Source organism: Ranitomeya imitator, chromosome 2 (assembly GCF_032444005.1).
Source record: "Ranitomeya imitator isolate aRanImi1 chromosome 2, aRanImi1.pri, whole genome shotgun sequence".
NCBI lineage: Eukaryota > Metazoa > Chordata > Amphibia > Anura > Dendrobatidae > Ranitomeya > Ranitomeya imitator.
This window is the reverse complement of record NC_091283.1, coordinates 401,624,815-401,646,437: the sequence shown is the minus strand read 5'-3', so window position 1 is coordinate 401,646,437 and position 21,623 is coordinate 401,624,815.

Below are 21,623 nucleotides of genomic sequence, written 5' to 3'. Positions count from 1 at the left end.
CACAGTATAATGCAGCCCCCCATACACATAGTGTGATGCAGCCCTCTTAGAGTATAATGCAGCGCCCTCAGAGTATAATGTAACCCCCTCAGAGTATAATGCATCCCCCCACACACACAGAATAATGCAGCCCCCACACACAGTATAATTCAGCCCCCCACAAACACACACACTGTATAGTGCAGCCCCCTTACACACAGTATAATGCAGCCCCCACATACACAGTATAATTCAGCGCCCCACACATAGTATGATGCATCCCCTTCACAGGATAATGCAGCACCCTAAGAGTATATTGCAGCCCCCCACACACACAGTATAATGCAGTCTCCAGAGCATCAAGCAGACCCCTCAGAGTATAATGCAGCCCCCACAAACACATACACAGTATAGTGCAGCCCCACATACAGTATAATTCAGCCCCCACACATTATAATGCAGCGCCTCACACACAGTATAATGCAGCCCACACACAGTCTAGTGCAACCCCCACACACAGTATAATGCAGCCCCCACACACACACAGTATAATGCAGCCCCAATCACACACAGTATAGTGCAGTCCCCCACACAGTATAGTGCAGCCCCCTCACACACAGTATAGTGCAGCCCCCCAAAGGTATAATGCAGCACCCCCACATACATAGTGTAGTGAAGTCCCCACACACAGTATAATACAGCCCACACACACAGTATAGTGCAACACACACAATACTTACCTCTCCTCCTCATTCCCCTGCTGCTCTGGATTCTGCAGAGCATTTCATCAGCACCACTACTGGCATGGGCTGAGTCAGAGGCAGAGGGGAGGCGATGGGAGAGGGAGTGTCACATGATGCTCTCTCTTCCATCACTGATTTCAACTGTATCAGCATCTATGATGCCGTAAGACGAATACAGAGGGAGGGGTGGCAGCACCAGTTCCCTTTTATTCAGGGGCCCCATAGCGGCCACGTGGTGTGCCGCTATTAGCGGCATGCCACTGGCTGGGGACCCTGGAGGAGTGGGGGCCCTAAGCAGCTGTCTGGTCTGCCTGCCCATAACGCCAGCCCTTACACTATACACCATAGAGTATATTATAATAATAATAATCTTTATTTTTATATAGCGCTAACATATTCCGCAGCGCTTCAGTTTTGCACACATTATCATCGCTGTCCCCGATGGGGCTCACAATCTAGAATCCCTATCAGTATGTCTTTGGAATGTGGGAGGAAACCGGAGTACCCGGAGGAAACCCACGCAAACACAGAGAGAACATGCAAACTCTTTGCAGATGTTGTCCTGGGTGGGATTAGAACCCAGGACCCCAGTGATGCAAGGCTGCAGTGCTAACCACTGCACCACCGTGCTTCCGTGTATAATGTCACTGGTGATCACTGTATTACCTGAACACTATATACAGAGCTCATGTGTATAATATCACTGGTGATCACGGTATTACCTGTACACTATATACAGAGCTCCTGTGTATAATGGAACTGGCGATCCCTGTATTAGCTGTATACTATATACTATTTACAGAGCTCCTGTGTATAATGTCACTGGTGATCACTGTATTACCTGTACACTAACACTCTATACAGAGCTCCTGTGTATAATGTAACTGGTGATCCCTGTGTTACCTGTACACTGACACTATATAGAGAGCTCCTGTGTATAATTTCACTGGTTATCCCTGTATTACTTGTACACTGTACACTGTATGCAGAGGTTCTGTGCATAATGTCACTGGTGATCACTGTATTATCTGTACACTGACACTATACACTGTATACTATATGCAGAGCTCCTGTCTGTAATGTCACTGGTGATCCCTATATTATCTGTACACTGACATTATATACAGAGCTCTTGTGTATAATGTCACTGGTGATCACTGTATTACCTGTACACGGACACTGTATACAGAGCTCATGTGTATAATGTCACTGGTGATCACTGTATTATCTGTACACTATGTACACAGCTCCTGTGTATAATGGCACTGGTGATCCCTGTATTACCTGTATACTATATACTATATACAGAACTGTGTAAAATGTCACTGGTGATCACTGTATTACCTGTACACTAACACTCTATTCAGAGCTCCTATGTATAATGTCACTGGTGATCACTGTATTACTTAGACACTGTACATTATAAACAGAGCTCCTGTGTATAATGTCACTGGTGATCCCCGTGTTACCTGTACACTGACACTATACAGAGAGCTCCTGTGTATAATTTCACTGGTGACCCCTGTATTACTTGTACACTGTACACTATATGCAGAGGTTCTGTGTATAATGTGAAAAAACAAACAAAACAGAATTGAGCTTAACTTAAGTTGGTACACATGCAGAGGTTAAACGCATGTTCACATTGGCCACAAAACATTAAAACCTACAAGAGAAAAAAGTAAACGAAAACCCTGATGTAACTATGTAAAAAAGCAAAAGTGCATTTAAATAACACAGAGTTTTTAGTAATACTGTTTTTGATAAAAAAATAGCACAAAAGCCATCCCACCTCGTCACGGTAACTCTGATCGGGACAGTCCTACACTGTCTAATATTAAAACCTTACCATGTGTCAATGTTGACCTCAGTGTGAATAAGGGCAGACAAAAGGACTGGGCCCAACCAGTGAAACACTAGACTGGGGAAACCTTATATAGTCTCTAGCTCAGAAACAGAGAGGCCACACCCCGGGTTGCAGAGAATGCAACAATACAGAGAAAAAAAAAATACACAAAATTGAGCTTAACTTAAGTTGGTACACATGCAGAGGTTAAACGCATGTTCACATTGGCCACAAAACATTAAACCCTACAAGAGAAAAAAGTAAACGAAAACCCTGATGTAACTAATTAAAAAAGTAAAAGTGCAGTTAAATAACACAGAGTTTTTAGTAATACTGGTTTTTGATTAAAAAAATAGCACAAAAGCCATCCCACCTCGTCACGGTAACTCTGATCGGGACAGTCCTACACTGTCTAATATTAAAACCTTACCATGTGTCAATGTTGACCTCAGTGTGAATAAGGGCAGACAAAAGGACTGGGCCCAACCAGTGAAACACTAGACTAGGGAAGCCTTATATAGTCTCTAGCTCAGAAACAGGGGGGCCACACCCAGGGTTGCACAGAATGCAACAATACAGAGAAAAAAAAACAACACAAAATTGAGCTTAACTTAAGTTGGTACACATGCAGAGGTTAAACGCATGTTCACATTGGCCACAAAACATTAAAACCTACAAGAGAAAAAAGTAAACGAAAACCCTGATGTAACTAAGTAAAAAAGCAAAAGTGCATTTAAATAACACAGAGTTTTTAGTAATACTGTTTTTTTTATCAAAAATAGCACAAAAGCCATCCCACCTCGTCACGGTAACTCTGATTGGGACAGTCCTACACTGTCTAATATTAAACCCTTACCATGTGTCAATGTTGACCTCAGTGTGAATAAGGGCAGACAAAAAGACTGGGCCCAACCAGTGAAACACTAGACTGGGGAAGCCTTATATAGTCTCTAGCTCAGAAACAGGGAGGCCACACCCCGGGTTGCACAGAATGCAACAATACAAAGAAAAAAAAACACAACATTGATAATGTGTATAATGTCACTGGTGATCACTGTATTATCTGTACACTGACACTATATACAGAGCTCCTGTGTATAGTGTCCCCGGTGATCCCTGTATTACCTGTACACTGACGCTATATAGAGAGCTCCTGTGTATGTCACTGGTGATCCCTGTATTACTTGTAGACTGTGCACTATATAAAGAGTTTCTGTATATAATGTCACTGGTGATCACTGTATTATTACCTGTACACTGACATTGTATACATTGTGTACATACATTGTATACTATATGCATAGCTCCTGTCTGTAATGTCACTGGTGATCCCTATATTATCTGTACATTAACATTATATACAGAGTTCCTGTGTATAATGTCACTGGTGATCACTGTATTACCTGTACACGGACACTGTAGCTCCTGTGCATAATGGCACTGGTAATCCCTGTATTACCTGTATACTATATACTATATACAGAGCTCCTATGTATAATGTCACTGGTGATCACTGTATTACTTGAACACTGTACATTATAAACAGAGCTCCTGTGTATAATGTCACTGGTGATCCCCGTGTTACCTGTACACTGACACTATATAGAGAGCTCCTGTGTATAATTTCACTGGTGATCCCTGTATTACTTGTACACTGTATGCAGAGGTTCTGTGTATAATGTCACTGGTGATCACTGCATTATCTGTACACTGACACTATATAGAGAGCTCCTGTGTATAGTGTCACCGGTGATCCCTGTATTACCTGTACACTGACACTATATTGAGAGCTTCTGTGTATGTCTCTGGTGATCCCTGTATTACTTGTACACTGTACACTATACACCATAGAGTATATTATAATAATAATAATCTTTATTTTTATATAGCGCTAACATATTCCGCAGCGCTTCAGTTTTGCACACATTATCATCGCTGTCCCCGATGGGGCTCACAATCTAGAATCCCTATCAGTATGTCTTTGGAATGTGGGAGGAAACCGGAGTACCCGGAGGAAACCCACGCAAACACAGAGAGAACATGCAAACTCTTTGCAGATGTTGTCCTGGGTGGGATTAGAACCCAGGACCCCAGTGATGCAAGGCTGCAGTGCTAACCACTGCACCACCGTGCTTCCGTGTATAATGTCACTGGTGATCACTGTATTACCTGAACACTATATACAGAGCCAGCATTCTAGGGGCTTATTTCAGCCGGGTCCCTGAACACACTTATACACAATCTCCTCGCCGGAGGTGCCAGCATTCTAGGGGCTTATTTCAGCCGGGTCCCTGAACACGTACAAAAACACATGACCATATTGGCGCAAAGCATATAGCAAAAGACGATACTAGCGCATGGCCGTGCGGTCATGCGCAGTTTATATAGTTGCAGCACAGGAAGCTGCTACTGAAGTTTTTGCCCTTTCAGGACCTTCCAGAAGGACCAATGGAAAGTGCTGCAGTACCTGAGCATGTTTTGCCCTTTCAGGACCTTCCAGAAGGACCAATGGAATGTACTGCAGCACCTGAGCATGTGACCGAACATGTGGCCCTCGACCTCCAATGGGAGACCCTGCCCTGGGCATGCTCAGTGTGAGTAAACAAGGACTTAGTCCCAGAGAGGCTCGCTCGCCGCAGATCAGTGCAGGGTACCATAGGAAAGCCAGAAAAGGCAGTAGTGACCCTATGCACCGAATCAGCCCCAGCGAGACGCTGGGAGCGACGTCTCCGCTGAGCAGAGCCCACTGCGGCCGATACCGAATGGGAGACCGCAGCAGACACGGATCGAGATTCCCCCTGTGCAGCAGAGGAAACTCGACTCCTAACATTACCCCCCCTCCTAGGGCCCCCCCCTCCTTGAGCCTCACTACGCTCAAAAGCTGCGATAAGCAGCGGAGCCCGAATGTGCTCCACAGGCTCCCAGGTTCTATCCTCTGGGCCGTGACCCTTCCAGTCCACCAGATAAAATTTCTTGCCACGTACCACCTTGCACCCCACAATAGCATTCACCTCAAACTCATCCGTGGATGTCCCAGCAGATGACTCGGAAAACCGGGACAAATGAACGGGCTTTAAGAGGGAAACGTGGAAAGTATCGGTGATACCAAGGCGTGGAGGAATAGCCAAACGGTAGACCACAGGGTTGACCTGTTCCAGAACCTTAAACGGGCCAATGTAGCGAGGAGCGAACTTAGTGGACTCAACTCGCAGCCTGATGTTACGGGCGGAGAGCCACCCTAAGTCGCCAGGAGCAAAGACCGGAGCGGGGCGCCGGTGTGTATCAGCCGAAACCCTCATTCTCTCCTTGGAGGCCCGGATGGCATCCTGTGTGCGGTCCCAGATGTCATGTGCCTCCACCGCCCAGTCTGCCACCCTAGAATCGGTGGATGACACGGGCATGGGTACAGGGACACGTGGATGCTGGCCGTAATTAAGGAGAAAAGGAGTTTGACCAGTGGAATCGGCTACGGCGTTGTTCAGGGCAAATTCCGCCCAAGGTAGCAAAGATGCCCAGTCATCCTGCCTAGCAGAGACGAAATGTCGCAAATATATCACCAGAGTCTGGTTGGTTCTCTCCACCAACCCATTCGTCTCGGGATGGTATGCAGAGGAGAGGTTTAACTCTATGCTGAGTAAACGGCAGAGCTCTCTCCAAAACCGAGATGCGAACTGGGGACCCCGATCGCTGACAATCTTATCAGGCATACCATGCAAATGGAAAACGTGTTTAATGAACAACACCGCCAAGGCCCGTGCTGAGGGTAACCGAGGAAGCGGCACCAAATGCACCATCTTGGAGAAGTGGTCGGTGACAACCCAAATAATGGAGCAGCCACGCGACTTGGGTAGACACACCACAAAGTCCATCCCGACCATCTCCCAGGGCCTGTCTGCCACCGGTAGAGGGTAAAGCAACCCAGCAGGCCGTTGCCGAGGAGACCGATTCTGGGCGCAAGAAACGCCTGAATATAGTCCTTGACATCTCGGGCCATATGCGGCCACCAGTATGTTCTCGCCAGAAGCTCAGATGTCCTCTTGGTCCCAAAATGCCCACCCACTCTGGAGGAGTGAGCCCAAGAGAGAACCTCCGGTCGCAAGTTAGCTGGTACGAAAGTCTTGCCCGGGGGCACAGACTCTAGCGAAACCGGAGCTACAGTTCTCAGGCTCTCAGAAGGGACAATAAGCCGAGGCTCCTCCTCCTCCGATGACACCACGGAGCGGGAGAGAGCGTCAGCACGAACGTTCTTCTCCCCGGAGAGGAAATGAAGAGTAAAATGGAACCGGGAGAAGAACAGGGACCATCTAGCCTGGCGAGAATTCAGCCGCTGGGCCGCTTGCAGATACACCAAGTTCTTGTGGTCAGTGAAGACTTGGAAGGGAAAGCGAGCTCCCTCCAAGAGATGTCTCCACTCCGAAAAAGCCAACTTCATGGCCAGCAACTCCCTGTCCCCGATGGAATAATTCCTCTCCGCTGGTGTGAAGGTCTTGGAGAAGAAGAAGCAAGGATGCTTCCGACCTTGAGCATCCTTTTGGAAAAGGACTGCTCCAGCACCAACGGATGAGGCATCCACCTCCAAGATAAATGGCTTATTAACATCGGGGCGATGTAGGATGGGAGCGCTAGCGAAGTGTGACTTGATCGAGAGAAAGGCTTTGGAGACCTCCTCTGACCACAACTTGGGATTTGCTCCCTTCTTGGTGAGGGCAACCAAGGGAGCTATCAAAGTTGAAAAGTGTGGAATGAACTGGCGATAGTAATTAATGAACCCCATAAAGCGCTGCACCGCTTTAAGAGAATGGGGTTCTTGCCAGTCCATTACAGCCTGTAGCTTGGCAGGATCCATAGCCAAACCCTGGGCAGAGATGATATAACCAAGGAAAGGCAAGGACTCCTGCTCAAACACACACTTCTCCAACTTGGCGTAGAGGGAGTTTGTCCGTAAGAGGTCGAAGACTTTGCGAACATCTCTCCGATGGGAGTCAATATCTGGAGAGAAGATGAGAATATCATCCAGATAGACTACGACCGAGGTGGTGAGCATATCCCGGAAGATGTCGTTCACAAAGTCTTGGAAAACGGCTGGGGCATTACAGAGCCCGAAGGGCATCACCAGATATTCATAGTGCCCATCCCTGGTGTTAAAAGCCGTCTTCCATTCATCCCCCTCACGGATGCGAATCAGGTTGTAAGCACCCCGCAGATCTAACTTTGTAAATACCCTCGCTCCCCGTAGCCTATCAAACAGCTCAGATATCAGGGGTAGTGGGTACTTGTTCTTAACGGTGATGGCGTTAAGACCCCTGTAGTCTATGCATGGACGTAAGTCTCCAGTCTTCTTCTCTACGAAGAAGAACCCTGCCCCTGCCGGTGACACTGACTTCCTAATGAATCCTCTTGCCAGATTCTCCTGGATATACTGGGACATTGCCTCCGTCTCCGGGAGAGATAACGGATAGACTCGACCCCGGGGAGGCTCAGCACCAGGCAAGAGGTCAATAGGACAGTCATAGGGGCGGTGAGGCGGAAGGGTCTCCGCAGCTCTTTTGGAGAACACGTCTGCATAGGGCCAATAGTGCTTGGGGAGAGAGGAAAGATCTGCAGGTACCTGTGTAGTAGCAACCTGAAACACTCCCTCAGACATCTACCCTCGCAAGATTTACTCCAACCCAAAATTCTCCCAGAGGACCACTCAATATGAGGAGAATGGAAGCGAAGCCATGGTATCCCCAACAGGACCTCATCAATTCCCTCAGGAATGACTAATAGGGAGATTATCTCCTGATGTGATGGAAACACAGATAGCGTGAAAGGAATGGTTTGGTGGGTAATCTGTGAAGGTAGTGTTGACCCATTTACCACTCGAATGGTTACCGGCTTGGCGAGCATCACCAAGGGTATTGCGTGACGCTGGGCAAAAGCGGAAGACATAAAGTTACCCTCTGCCCCAGAATCCACGCATAGCTCGACCATAAGAGTGGATGGGCCTATGGTAATTGTCCCCTTGAAGGACAACTTTGAGGCAAACGTCACCGTGTCTAGTGTACCTCCTCCAACTGCCACTAGACGCTGACGTTTCCCCGACCGCTGAGGACCCTTGGAGGCAAGGTGTCCTGACTGCTGGCGAACATGACGGACCTTAGGTTCACGGGCAGACTGAGACTTGGATCCCGCTCGTGTCACCTCTAAGGCCTCATGTGACTCGGATGCCTGGACTGGAGATTCCAAAGGTTTGGCGAAGGTGGGAGCCAGCCGAAACCTCTGCCTACACTGGGCTCGCTCCAACCTCCGCTCGTTAAAACGGAGGTCAATACGAGTAGATACGGCTATGAGCTCCTCCAGTGTGGCGGGAATCTCCCTAGTGGCCAAAGCGTCCTTCACATGGTCAGCCAGCCCCCTCCAAAATACGGGAATGAGGGTTTTATCTGGCCATTCCAACTCAGACGCTAATGTCCGGAAGTGAACAGCAAAATGGCTGACCATGGTTGAACCCTGAGTCAAAGCCAGCAGTTGGAGCGCTGTATCATGGGTGACTTGAGGTCCTAAAAAGACCTGTTTCAGAGTGTCCAGAAACCTAGGAACACTCCGCACCACATGATCGTTGCGCTCCCACAGCGGCGTAGCCCACTCCAACGCTCTGTCCGACAGGAGAGAGATTATGAATCCCACCTTTGCCCGCTCAGTAGGGAAACGTGCAGCCAGAAGCTCGAGGTGTATACCGCATTGGCTCACGAAACCCCTACAGGACTTACTGTCCCCAGAGTATCTCTCAGGCAAAGGAAGGTGAGATAGGGTCGGAACAGAGGTGGCAGTGGGTAAAGCTGCTGCAGCCACGCTAGCAGCCTGAACAGCTATTGCGGTAACATCCACCGCCGAGGTTGCACGCTCAAGAGACGCCAACCGGCCCTCCAGCAGCTGGATGTACCCCTGCAATCGCTGTTCATCCGCCATTACTTAGCCAGATCCTGGCGCTAGTATACTGTTAGGGTTGGCGGAACGCACCAAATATATTGTTTATTAAAAGGAATTGGTGCGTTCGCAACCCGGGATCCACCGTGCAGGAAAGTACCTGCTGCTAAATAATGGCGGCTCTATATGGCGGTATATACTAACTCTGTTAGCCTCACAGAGTAACCGCGAGAGGTGAGCTCTGTGCCCTGTTAGACTTTCACAGAGGCACAGGCCAACTACCCAGATGTGAGCAGTGAGTGGTCATGCATGCATACTCAATCTCCTCGCCGGAGGAGCCAGCATTCTAGGGGCTTAGTTCAGCCGGGTCCCTGAACACACTTATACACAATCTCCTCGCCGGAGGTGCCAGCATTCTAGGGGCTTATTTCAGCCGGGTCCCTGAACACATACAAACACATGACCATATTGGCGCAAAGCATATAGCAAAAGACGATACTAGCGCATCGCCGTGCGGTCATGCACAGTTTATATAGTTGCAGCACAGGAAGCTGCTACTGAAGTTTTTGCCCTTTCAGGACCTTCCAGAAGGACCAATGGAAAGTGCTGCAGTACCTGAGCATGTTTTGCCCTTTCAGGACCTTCCAGAAGGACCAATGGAATGTACTGCAGCACCTGAGCATGTGACCGAACATGTGGCCCTCGACCTCCAATGGGAGACCCTGCCCTGGGCATGCTCAGTGTGAGTAAACAAGGACTTAGTCCCAGAGAGGCTCGCTCGCCGCAGATCAGTGCAGGGTACCATAGGAAAGCCAGAAAAGGCAGTAGTGACCCTATGCACCGAATCAGCCCCAGCGAGACGCTGGGAGCGACGTCTCCGCTGAGCAGAGCCCACTGCGGCCGATACCGAATGGGAGACCGCAGCAGACACGGATCGAGATTCCCCATGTGCAGCAGAGGAAACTCGACTCCTAACACACAATTACTCCCTCTTTGAGAATACCCGCCGGCTCAGATAAACCCGGAGAGTCGGGCACAAAACTCCTAGACAGGGCATCCGCCTTCACATTTTTAGAGCCCGGAAGGTACGAAACCACAAAGTCAAAACGGGAGAAAAACAGCAACCAGCGAGCCTGTCTAGGATTCAACCGTTTGGCAGGCTCGAGATAAGTCAAGTTCTTATGATCAGTCAAGACCACCACGCGATGCTTAGCTCCTTCAAGCCAATGACGCCACTCCTCGAATGCCCACTTCATGGCCAGCAACTCTCGATTGCCAACATCATAATTTCGCTCAGCAGGCGAAAACTTCCTGGAAAAGAAGGCGCATGGTTTCATCACCGAGCAATCAGAACTTCTCTGCGACAAAACAGCCCCCGCTCCAATCTCAGAAGCATCAACCTCGACCTGGAACGGAAGCGAAACATCTGGTTGACACAACACAGGGGCAGAAGAAAAACGACGCTTCAACTCTTGAAAAGCTTCCACAGCAGCAGAAGACCAATTGACCACATCAGCACCCTTCTTGGTCAAATCGGTCAATGGTTTAGCAATACTAGAAAAATTGAAGATGAAGCGACGATAAAAATTAGCAAAGCCCAGGAACTTTTGCAGATTCTTCAGAGATGTCGGCTGAGTCCAATCATGGATGGCCTGGACCTTAACAGGATCCATCTCGATAGTAGAAGGGGAAAAAATGAACCCCAAAAATTAAACCTTCTGAACACCAAAGAGACACTTTGATCCCTTCACAAACAAAGAATTAGCACGCAGGACCTGGAACACCGTTCTGACCTGCTTCACGTGAGACTCCCAATCATCCGAGAAGACCAAAATATCATCCAAGTACACAATCAGGAATTTATCCAGGTACTCTCGGAAGATGTCATGCATAAAGGACTGAAACACTGATGGAGCATTGGCAAGTCCGAAAGGCATAACTAGGTATTCAAAATGGCCCTCGGGCGTATTAAATGCAGTTTTCCATTCATCGCCTCGCTTAATACGCACAAGATTATATGCACCACGAAGATCTATCTTGGTGAACCAACTAGCCCCCTTAATCCGAGCAAACAAATCAGATAACAACGGCAAGGGGTACTGAAATTTGACCGTGATCTTATTTAGAAGGCGGTAATCTATACAAGGTCTCAGCGAACCATCCTTCTTGGCCACAAAAAAGAATCCCGCTCCCAATGGCGACGATGACGGGCGAATATGCCCCTTCTCCAAGGACTCCTTCACGTAACTCCGCATAGCGGCGTGCTCAGGTACAGATAAATTAAACAGTCGACCTTTTGGAAATTTACTACCAGGAATCAAATCGATAGCACAATCACAATCCCTATGCGGAGGTAGGGCATCGGACTTGGGCTCATCAAATACATCCCGGTAATCAGACAAGAACTCTGGGACCCCAGAAGGGGTGGATGATGAAATAGACAGGAATGGGACATCACCATGTACCCCCTGACAACCCCAGCTGGACACAGACATGGATTTCCAATCTAATACTGGATTATGGACCTGTAGCCATGGCAACCCCAACACGACCACATCATGCAGATTATGCAACACCAGAAAGCGAATATCCTCCTGATGTGCAGGAGCCATGCACATGGTCAGCTGGGTCCAGTACTGAGGCTTATTCTTGGCCAAAGGCGTAGCATCAATTCCTCTCAATGGAATAGGACACTGCAAGGGCTCCAAGAAAAACCCACAACGCCTGGCATACTCCAAGTCCATCAAATTCAGAGCAGCGCCTGAATCCACAAATGCCATGACAGAATAAGATGACAAAGAGCAGATCAAAGTAACGGACAAAAGAAATTTTGACTGTACTGTACCAATGGTGGCAGACCTAGCGAACCGCTTAGTGCGTTTAGGACAATCAGAGATAGCATGAGTGGAATCACCACAGTAGAAACACAGCCCATTCTGACGTCTGTGTTCTTGCCGTTCAACTCTGGTCAAAGTCCTATCGCACTGCATAGGCTCAGGTTTATGCTCAGATAATACCGCCAAATGGTGCACAGATTTACGCTCACGCAAGCGTCGACCGATCTGAATGGCCAAAGACATAGACTCATTTAGACCAGCAGGCATAGGAAATCCCACCATGACATCCTTAAGGGCTTCAGAGAGACCCTTTCTGAAAATAGCTGTGAGCGCACCTTCATTCCATTGAGTGAGCACGGACCACCTTCTAAATTTCTGACAGTAAATCTCAATCTCATCCTGACCCTGACACAGAGCCAGCAAATTTTTCTCTGCCTGATCCACCGAATTAGGTTCATCGTACAGCAATCCAAGCGCCAGGAAAAACGCATCAATATTACTTAATGCAGGATCTCCTGGCGCAAGGGAAAATGCCCAGTCTTGAGGGTCGCCACGCAAAAAAGAAATAATAATTCTAACTTGTTGAACTGGGTCACCAGAGGAGCGAGGTTTCAAGGCCAAAAACAGTTTGCAATTATTTTTGAAATTCACAAACTTGGCTCTATCACCATAAAACAAATCAGGAATAGGAATTCTTGGTTCTAACATAGGATTCTGAACCACCAAATCTTGAATCTTTTGTACATTTATAACGAGATTATCCATTGAAGAGCACAGAGCCTGAATGTCCATGTCCACACCTGTGTCCTGAACCACCCAAATGTCTAGGGGGAAAAAAAGGCAAAACACAGTGCAAAGAAAAAAAAATGGTCTCAGAACTTCTTTTTTCCCTCTATTGGGAATCATTAGTACTTTTGGCCTCCAGTACTGTTATGATGAGGTAATTCAGCACCACAATGGACATAGAAGTCAGAGCACATACAGTGACCTGACAATAACCCAAAAACATAGAACGAGCTCTGAGACGTGGGAACTCTGCTGACCGCAATCCCTAATCCTCTCCAACCACACTAGAGGCAGCCGTGGATTGCGCCTAACGCTCCCTATGCAACTCGGCACAGCCTGAGAAACTAGCTAGCCTGGAGATAGAAAATAAGCCTACCTTGCCTCAGAGAAATACCCCAAAGGAAAAGGCAGCCCCCCACATATAATGACTGTGAGTTAAGATGAAAAGACAAACGTAGAGATGAAATAGATTTAGCAAAGTGAGGCCCGACTTTCTGAACAGAGCGAGGATAGGAAAGGTAACTTTGCGGTCAACACAAAACCCTACAAACAACCACGCAAAGGGGGCAAAAAGACCCTCCGTACCGACTAACGGCACGGAGGTACACTCTCTGCGTCCCAGAGCTTCCAGCAAGCAAGAAAAATACAAAAAAGCAAGCTGGACAGAAAAAACAGCAAACAAAAATAACACAAGCGAAACTTAGCTATGCAGAGCAGCAGGCCACAGGAACGATCCAGGAGGAAACAAGATCAATACTAGAACATTGACTGGAGGCCAGGATCAGAGCACCAGGTGGAGTTAAATAGAGCAGCACCTAACGACTTCACCACATCACCTGAGGAAGGAAACTCAGAAGCCGCAGTACCACTCTCCTCCACCAATGGAAGCTCACAGACAGAATCAGCCGAAGTACCACTTGTGACCACAGGAGGGAGCTCTGCCACAGAATTCACTTCACAACAACTGACACTGTATACAGAGCTCCTGTGTATAATGTCATTGGTGATCACTTTATTACCTGTACCCTGTATACTATATACAGCGCTCCTGTCTGTAATGTCACTGGTGATCCCTGTATTATCTGTACACTGACATTTTATACAGAGCTCCTGTGTATAATGTCACTGGTGATCACTGTATTACCTGTACACTGACACTGTATACAGAGATCCTGTGTATAATGTCACAGGTGATCACTGTATTACCTGCACACTGACACTGTATACAGAGATCCTGTGTATAATGTCACTGGTGATCACTGTATTACCTGCACACTGACACTATATACAGAGCTCCTGTGTATAATGTCAGTGGCAATACTTGTGTTATTAGTATTGTAGTTTTTATTCATGTTTATTATTGTTGTATTATTTGGTCACTATGTGGTCTGTTCATGGTGTGGCAATATTTATCCCCTGTATGTGGTATTATTCTTTCACTATGTGATGGTAATATGTGGTCTTTTCATGGTGTGTTGTGTATGGAGGTCACTTGTTCTCTCTGGTATCAATAAGGGAAAAACTCTTTATTTCCAATAGAGATTAATTACATGGACGATTAACTCTTCTGTCCTGTGTCTTTTACACAGCGGCAAATAAGCACTTACAGGGGTTTGCCAGTGAATACAAGTAATCGTTTATCCTAGGCCATGTTCACACGTTTAGTATTTGGTGAGTATTTTACATCAGTATTTGTAAGCCAAACCCAGGAGTGGGTGATAAATGCAGAAGTGGTGATGTGTTTCTATTATACTTTTTCTCCGATTGCTCCACTCCTGATTTTGGCATACAAATACTGATGTAAAATACTGAATGTGTGAACGTGGCCTAAGGATAAGTTATTCATTAGTGGGGTTCCGACTGTTGGGACCAGGCCGATCAGCGGAATGTGGTTTTATCCCCATTAGACTGGAGTGGCATGTACAACCCAACAACTGATCCATTCATTCTGTAAGTGTTTTTTACTGGAAGCCCCAAAGACAATAAATGGAGCTGTGGTCAGACATCCCACCTGCCGCTACATTTTAAAATGCGATTAAAAATGCCCTGTCAAGGATAAAAGTTCCCCATTCTTCTGGTCGGTGTGGTTTCCAATGGTTCGATTCCACCAGTCAATAAGTTATTAACCACCTAAGGCCGGAGACACACTAATGTATCACATCTGATGCAAGGGCATAAGATGCGATATACTAATGACCCTCGGCTTTTGATTTACTGCGAGTGGGCGGCAAGTGTCAGTGCTCTGATCTTCTCTCATGAGAGAATCACAGCACAGCTGTGGATGAGACGGAGAAATTACTGTCTCCATCTTCTCTCCTGACGGCGAATTCAGCATGAAATAGAAGCATGCTGTAGTTTTGTTTTGTTTATGTCCGATCGCGATCCGATGCTCCACTATAACAGGGATAACGGTTAACAGGTATTTGCATATAGCTGTAGGGTGGGCCCCTAGGGGTAATTCCTCCTATGGGCCCCCGACACCCCAGACCGACCCTGGATAGATAGAACTCTTCCATTAACATTTTTTCCCTACTGTTAAGAAACCACCGGAGACTAGATGGAGGTGGACATGACTTGGGGATGGGTGGACCGAGAACTCCTGCAGCTTTTGTTTGTATTGCGGTGCAGATTTTAAACAAGAGAGTTGTTGCTTTAAGAGGAAGTTTAGATGTTTGTGCCTGGTGTATTACTGTGAGGAGGGTGGGGCTTATATAGGGGAGGCAACTCTGGCTCTCCCTCTTTCCCTCACAGTATGGACAGGAGGAAACATTACCCGCCCTCCCGCCCTGTTTATAATCTCTGTCCTTAAACTTTTTAATTATTGCTTGTATAATGATAAATGCTTTATTGTATTTTTGAATTTGTCATTGTATATCTTGTACCAAGTTCAATTGTATATTGGCTATAAAGAGTTATTATTTGCGGTAACCTTCTAAGCCCAAGGGAAGGGCAATCCTTCAGCCATGGTTCCCTAGAGGTTTCCTCCACAGGGGGTTTTTCCTCTCCTGAGCGCTGTAGGATGACTCTTTGTGAGTCGGGGGTTTGCCAAGTTTAGTCCCATTAATGCTTTTGCAGGGACTTCTAGTTTTTAAGCTTACAAAAATGATTCAATTATTTAAAAAAAAAAGTTTCAAATGAGACTTGGAATTTATAACCCGTCACGGCTTTGTGGTTTAGGAGTCAGGTGGAAGTTGCAGACAAGTTAAGGTGGACTCATTTTAACTAATAGAGGATGTAAAACCTCATGGTGGTGAGCAGGCTCGGCTTTGGCGGCCAGCCTCAAGGACGTTGTAATGGTAACATCAATTAGGGGCAGGCACAGTGGTTAAGCACAAGAGTGAGGATAATAGGGTCATTGGTGCCCTGAAAGTTTACTGGCTCTGTTTGAATGGCAAGCCAGTGCATGCCGCCCCTTTATGGCTGTCTGTCCTGGTGCTGTATGTCAGACAGCTGGGGATATCGCAGTACTTGTGAATCCCAATGTACTAGCACTCCACCTGACTCCTACTGTGATTATTTAATCCTGTGATTTGAATAAAAGCTGTGGCCATTTTGACAACCAAAATAATGTGTTTTATGTATTTATTTTAGTACCTAGGTTTACAGTAGTTATGGTGGTTTTAAGAAGGAGTCGGGTCCATCCCTTATCCAAAAGTCATGTAGTGTCCTCATTCTTCACTGTAAATGTAACATTGTCCTTGTGAACCAGAAATGCGAGTTACCTTCCATGGAATTGTATATCAACAGAGAGGAAACACTTATAAATGGTTAGACTTTTTCTTTAAGCATGGCTACAATGTATCCCCTCCTTTCCTCTTCGGGGCTGATTGTGACATGGACCACTTGAAGGGGGAGTGGAGTTGGTGTAATTTACAGTTCATGGGGGGGGGCCCTCTAACCAAGATGATTGAGAATGAGTTAGTAAAGCAGGACAGGTTTATTGCGTACGTCATATAATGCAGCCACCTGACATTGACCAGACACCAATCACATCAAACCGAGTCTTGTGTTTTTACTAAATAGTTGAGTAATTCTATATTTTCTTGGAGTATTCAAAAGAGGAATATTGCACATACTGTAAGTAATAAAAGTCATTCCTCAGCGAGAAATAGACATAACCGACTACAGACATCCTATGTAAATAAATACACAGTAAACAGCCAAAAGTAGGAAAAATAGAAATGTATTTATTTACATACATACAAATAGTCAAACTGGTTAAAACATGGGAATTCGGCAGTGGCAAATGCACCCAACCAAGCAGGAGGAGACAGTACGATATATGTATTGTGGAAAATACAAAATGAATATGCATAAAATGTAAATGATTCAACTACTAAGATGCTACAAAATGCCATGTGCAAACTGTTAAAACTATTGACCCACAAGAGGTGAGAATGAAGTAAGTAGTGTACAAAATATATCACATAGAAAGAATCACACAATCCATGATGGAACAGGAAATACAGTGGGGAAAATAAGTATCTGATCCCTTGCTGATTTTGTAAGTTTGCCCACTGACAAAGACATGAGCAGTCTATAATTTTAAGGGTAGGTTAATTTTATGATTGAGAGATAGAATATCAAATAAAAATCCAGAAAATCACATTGTATAAATTATATAAATTTATTTGCATTTTGCAGTGAGAAATAAGTATTTGATCCACTACCAACCATTAAGAGTTCTGGCTTCTACAGACCAGTTAGACACTCCTAATCAACTCGTTACCTGCATTAAAGACTGCTGTCTTACATAGTCACCTTTATATAAGACTCCTGTCCACAGACTCAATTAATCAGACAGACACTAACCTCTACAACATGGCCATTACCAAAGAGCTTTATAAAGATGTTAGGGATAAGATCATAGACCTGCACAAAGCTGGAATGGGCTACAAAACCATAAGTAAGACACTGGGTGAGAAGGAGACAACTGTTGGTGCTATAGTAAGAAAATGGAAGAAATACAAAATGACTGTCAATCAACATCGATCTGGGGCACCATGCAAAATCTCACCTCGTGGGGTATCCTTGATCATGAGGAAGGTGTGAGATCAGCCTAAAACTATACAGGGGGAACTTGTTAATGATCTCAAGGCAGCTGGGACCACAGTCACCAAGAAAACCATTGGTAGCACATTACGCCGTAAAGGTTTAAAATCCTGCAGTTCGCACAAGGTCCCTATGCTCAAGAAGGCACATGTGCAGGCCCATATGAAGTTTGCCAATGAACACCTGGAGGATTCTGTGAGTGATTGGGAGAAGGTGCCGTGGACAGATGAGACAAAAATTAAGCTTTTTTGCATTAACTTAACACACCGTGTTTGTAGGAAGAAGAGAAATGCTGCCTATAATCCTAAGAACACCATCCCCACTGTCAAGCATGGAGGTGGAAACATTATATTTTGGGGTGTTTCTCTGCTAAGGGTAGAGGACTACTTCACCGCATCAATGGGAGAATGGATGGAGCCATGTACCGTAAAGTCCTGAGTGACAACCTTTTCCCCTCCGCCAGGACATTAAAAATGGGTCGTGGCTGGTTCTTCCAGCAAGACAATGACCCAAAACATACAGCAAAGGCAATGAAGGAGTGGCTCAAAAAGAAACATATTAAGGTCATGGAATGGCCTAGCCAGTCTCCAATGTTTTCAGCGCTATATGGCACTGTTATATGGACTCTATGCACTGTATTATTTTGGACACTGTATGGCACAGTTATTTGGACTCTGTGTACTATATTATTTTGGACATTGTATGGCACTCTTATTTGAACTCTGTGTGCTGTATTATTTTGGACACTGTATGGCACTGTTATTTGACTTATGTGTGCTGAATTATTTTGGACACAGTATGGCACTGTAATTTGGACTTTGTGTGCTGTATTATTTTTTGACACTGTATGGCACTGTTATTTAGAATCTCTGTGCTGTATTATTTTGAACACTGTATAGCACTGTTATTTGGACTCTGAGTGCTGTATTATTTGGGACACTGTATGGCACTGTTATTTAGATTCTGTGTGCTGTATTATTTTGAACACTGTATGGCACTGTTATTTGACTTATGTATGCTGTATTATTTTGGACACAGTATGGCACTGTTATTTGTACTTTGTGTGCTGTATTATTTTGGACACTGTATGGCACTGTTATTTAGACTCTCTGTGTTGTATTATTTTGAACACTGTATAGCACTGTTATTTGGACTCTGAGTGCTGTATTATTTGGGGCACTGTATGGCACTGCTATTTGGACTCTGAGTGCTGTATTATTTGGGACACTGTATGGCACTGTTATTTAGACTCTCTGTGCTGTATTATTTTGAACACTGTATAGCACTGTTATTTGACTTATGTGTGCTGTATTATTTTGGACACAGTATGGCACTGTTATTTGTACTTTGTGTGCTGTATTATTTTGGACACTGTATGGCACTGTTATTTAGACTCTCTGTGTTCTATTATTTTGAACACTGTATAGCACTGTTATTTGGACTCTGAGTGCTGTATTATTTGGGGCACTGTATGGCACTGTTATTTGGACTCTGTGTTCTGCATTATGTTTGACACTGTATGGCACTGTTATTTGGACTCTGAGTGCTGTATTATTTGGGACACTCTATGGCACTGTTATTTGGGCACTGTGTTCTGTATTATTTTGGACACTATGGCACTGTTATTTAGACTCTCTGTGTTGTATTATTTTGAACACTGTATAGCACTGTTATTCGGACTCTGAGTGCTGTATTATTTGGGGCACTGTATGGCACTGTTATTTGGACTCTGTGTTCTGCATTATGTTGGACACTGTATGGCACTGTTATTCGGACTCTGAGTGCTGTATTATTTGGGACACTGTTTGGCACTGTTATTTGGGCACTGTGTTCTTTATTATTTTGGACACTATGGCACTGTTATTTGGACTCTGTGTGCTGTACTAATTTGGACACTGGATGGCACTGTCATTTGGACTCTGTGTACTGTATTATTGTGGGCACTGTATGGCACTGTTATTTGGACTGTGTGCTGTATTATTTTGGACACTGCATGGCACTGTTATTTGGACTCTGTGTGCTGTATTATTTGGGACACTGTATGGCACTGCTATTTGGACACTGTGTTCCGTATTATTTTGGACACTATGGCACTGTTATTTGGAGTTTGTGTGCTGTATTATTTTGAACACTGTAGGGCACTGTTATTTAGACTATGTGCACTGTATTAATTTGGACACTATATGGCAGTGATATTTGAATTCTGTGTTCTGTATTATTTTGGACATTATATGGCACTACTATTTGGACTCTGTATGCTGTATTATTTTGGACACTGTATGGCACAGTTATTTGGAATGTGTGCTGTATTATTTTGGACACTGTATGGCACTGTTATTTGGACTCTGTGTTTTGTATTATTTTGGACACTGTTTAGCATTGTTATTTGGACTCTTTCTGCTGTATTACTTTGGGCATTGGCACAGTTATTTGGACTGTGTGTGCTGTATTATTTTGGACACTGTATGGCACTGTTATTTTGATTTTGTTTACTGTATTATTGTGGACAATATATGGCACTGTTATTTGAATTCTGTGTTCTGTATTATTTTGGACATTATATGGCACTACTATTTGGACTCTGTTGTTATGATTTGGTAATTCAGTACCACAATGGACATAGAAGTCAGAGCACATACAGTGACCTGACAATAACCCAAAAACATAGAACGAGCTCTGAGACGTGGGAACTCTGCTGACCGCAATCCCTAATCCTCTCCAACCACACTAGAGGCAGCTGTGGATTGCGCCTAACGCTCCCTATGCAACTCGGCACAGCCTGAGAAACTAGCTAGCCTGAAGATAGAAAATAAGCCTACCTTGCCTCAGAGAAATACCCCAAAGGAAAAGGCAGCCCCCCACATATAATGACTGTGAGTTAAGATGAAAAGACAAACGTAGAGATGAAATAGATTTAGCAAAGTGAGGCCCGACTTTCTGAACAGAGCGAGGATAGGAAAGGTAACTTTGCGGTCAACACAAAACCCTACAAACAACCACGCAAAGGGGGCAAAAAGACCCTCCGTACCGACTAACGGCACGGAGGTACACCCTCTGCGTTCCAGAGCTTCCAGCAAGCAGAAAAAAACAAATTGACAAGCTGGACAGAAAAAAACAGCAACAAAATAGCAAAGAGGAACTTAGCTATGCAGAGCAGCAGGCCACAGGAACGATCCAGGAGGAAGCTAGTCGAATACTAGAACATTGACTGGAGGCCAGGATCAAAGCACTAGGTGGAGTTAAATAGAGCAGCACCTAACAACTTCACCACATCACCTGAGGAAGGAAACTCAGATCAGACAAATCTCTACGTTTGTCTTTTCATCTTTACTCACAGTCATTATATGTGGGGGCTGCCTTTTCCTTTGGGGTATTTCTCTGAGGCAAGGTAGGCTTATTTTCTATCTTCAGGCTAGCTAGTTTCTCAGGCCGTGCCGAGTTGCATAGGGAGCGTTAGGCGCAATCCACGGC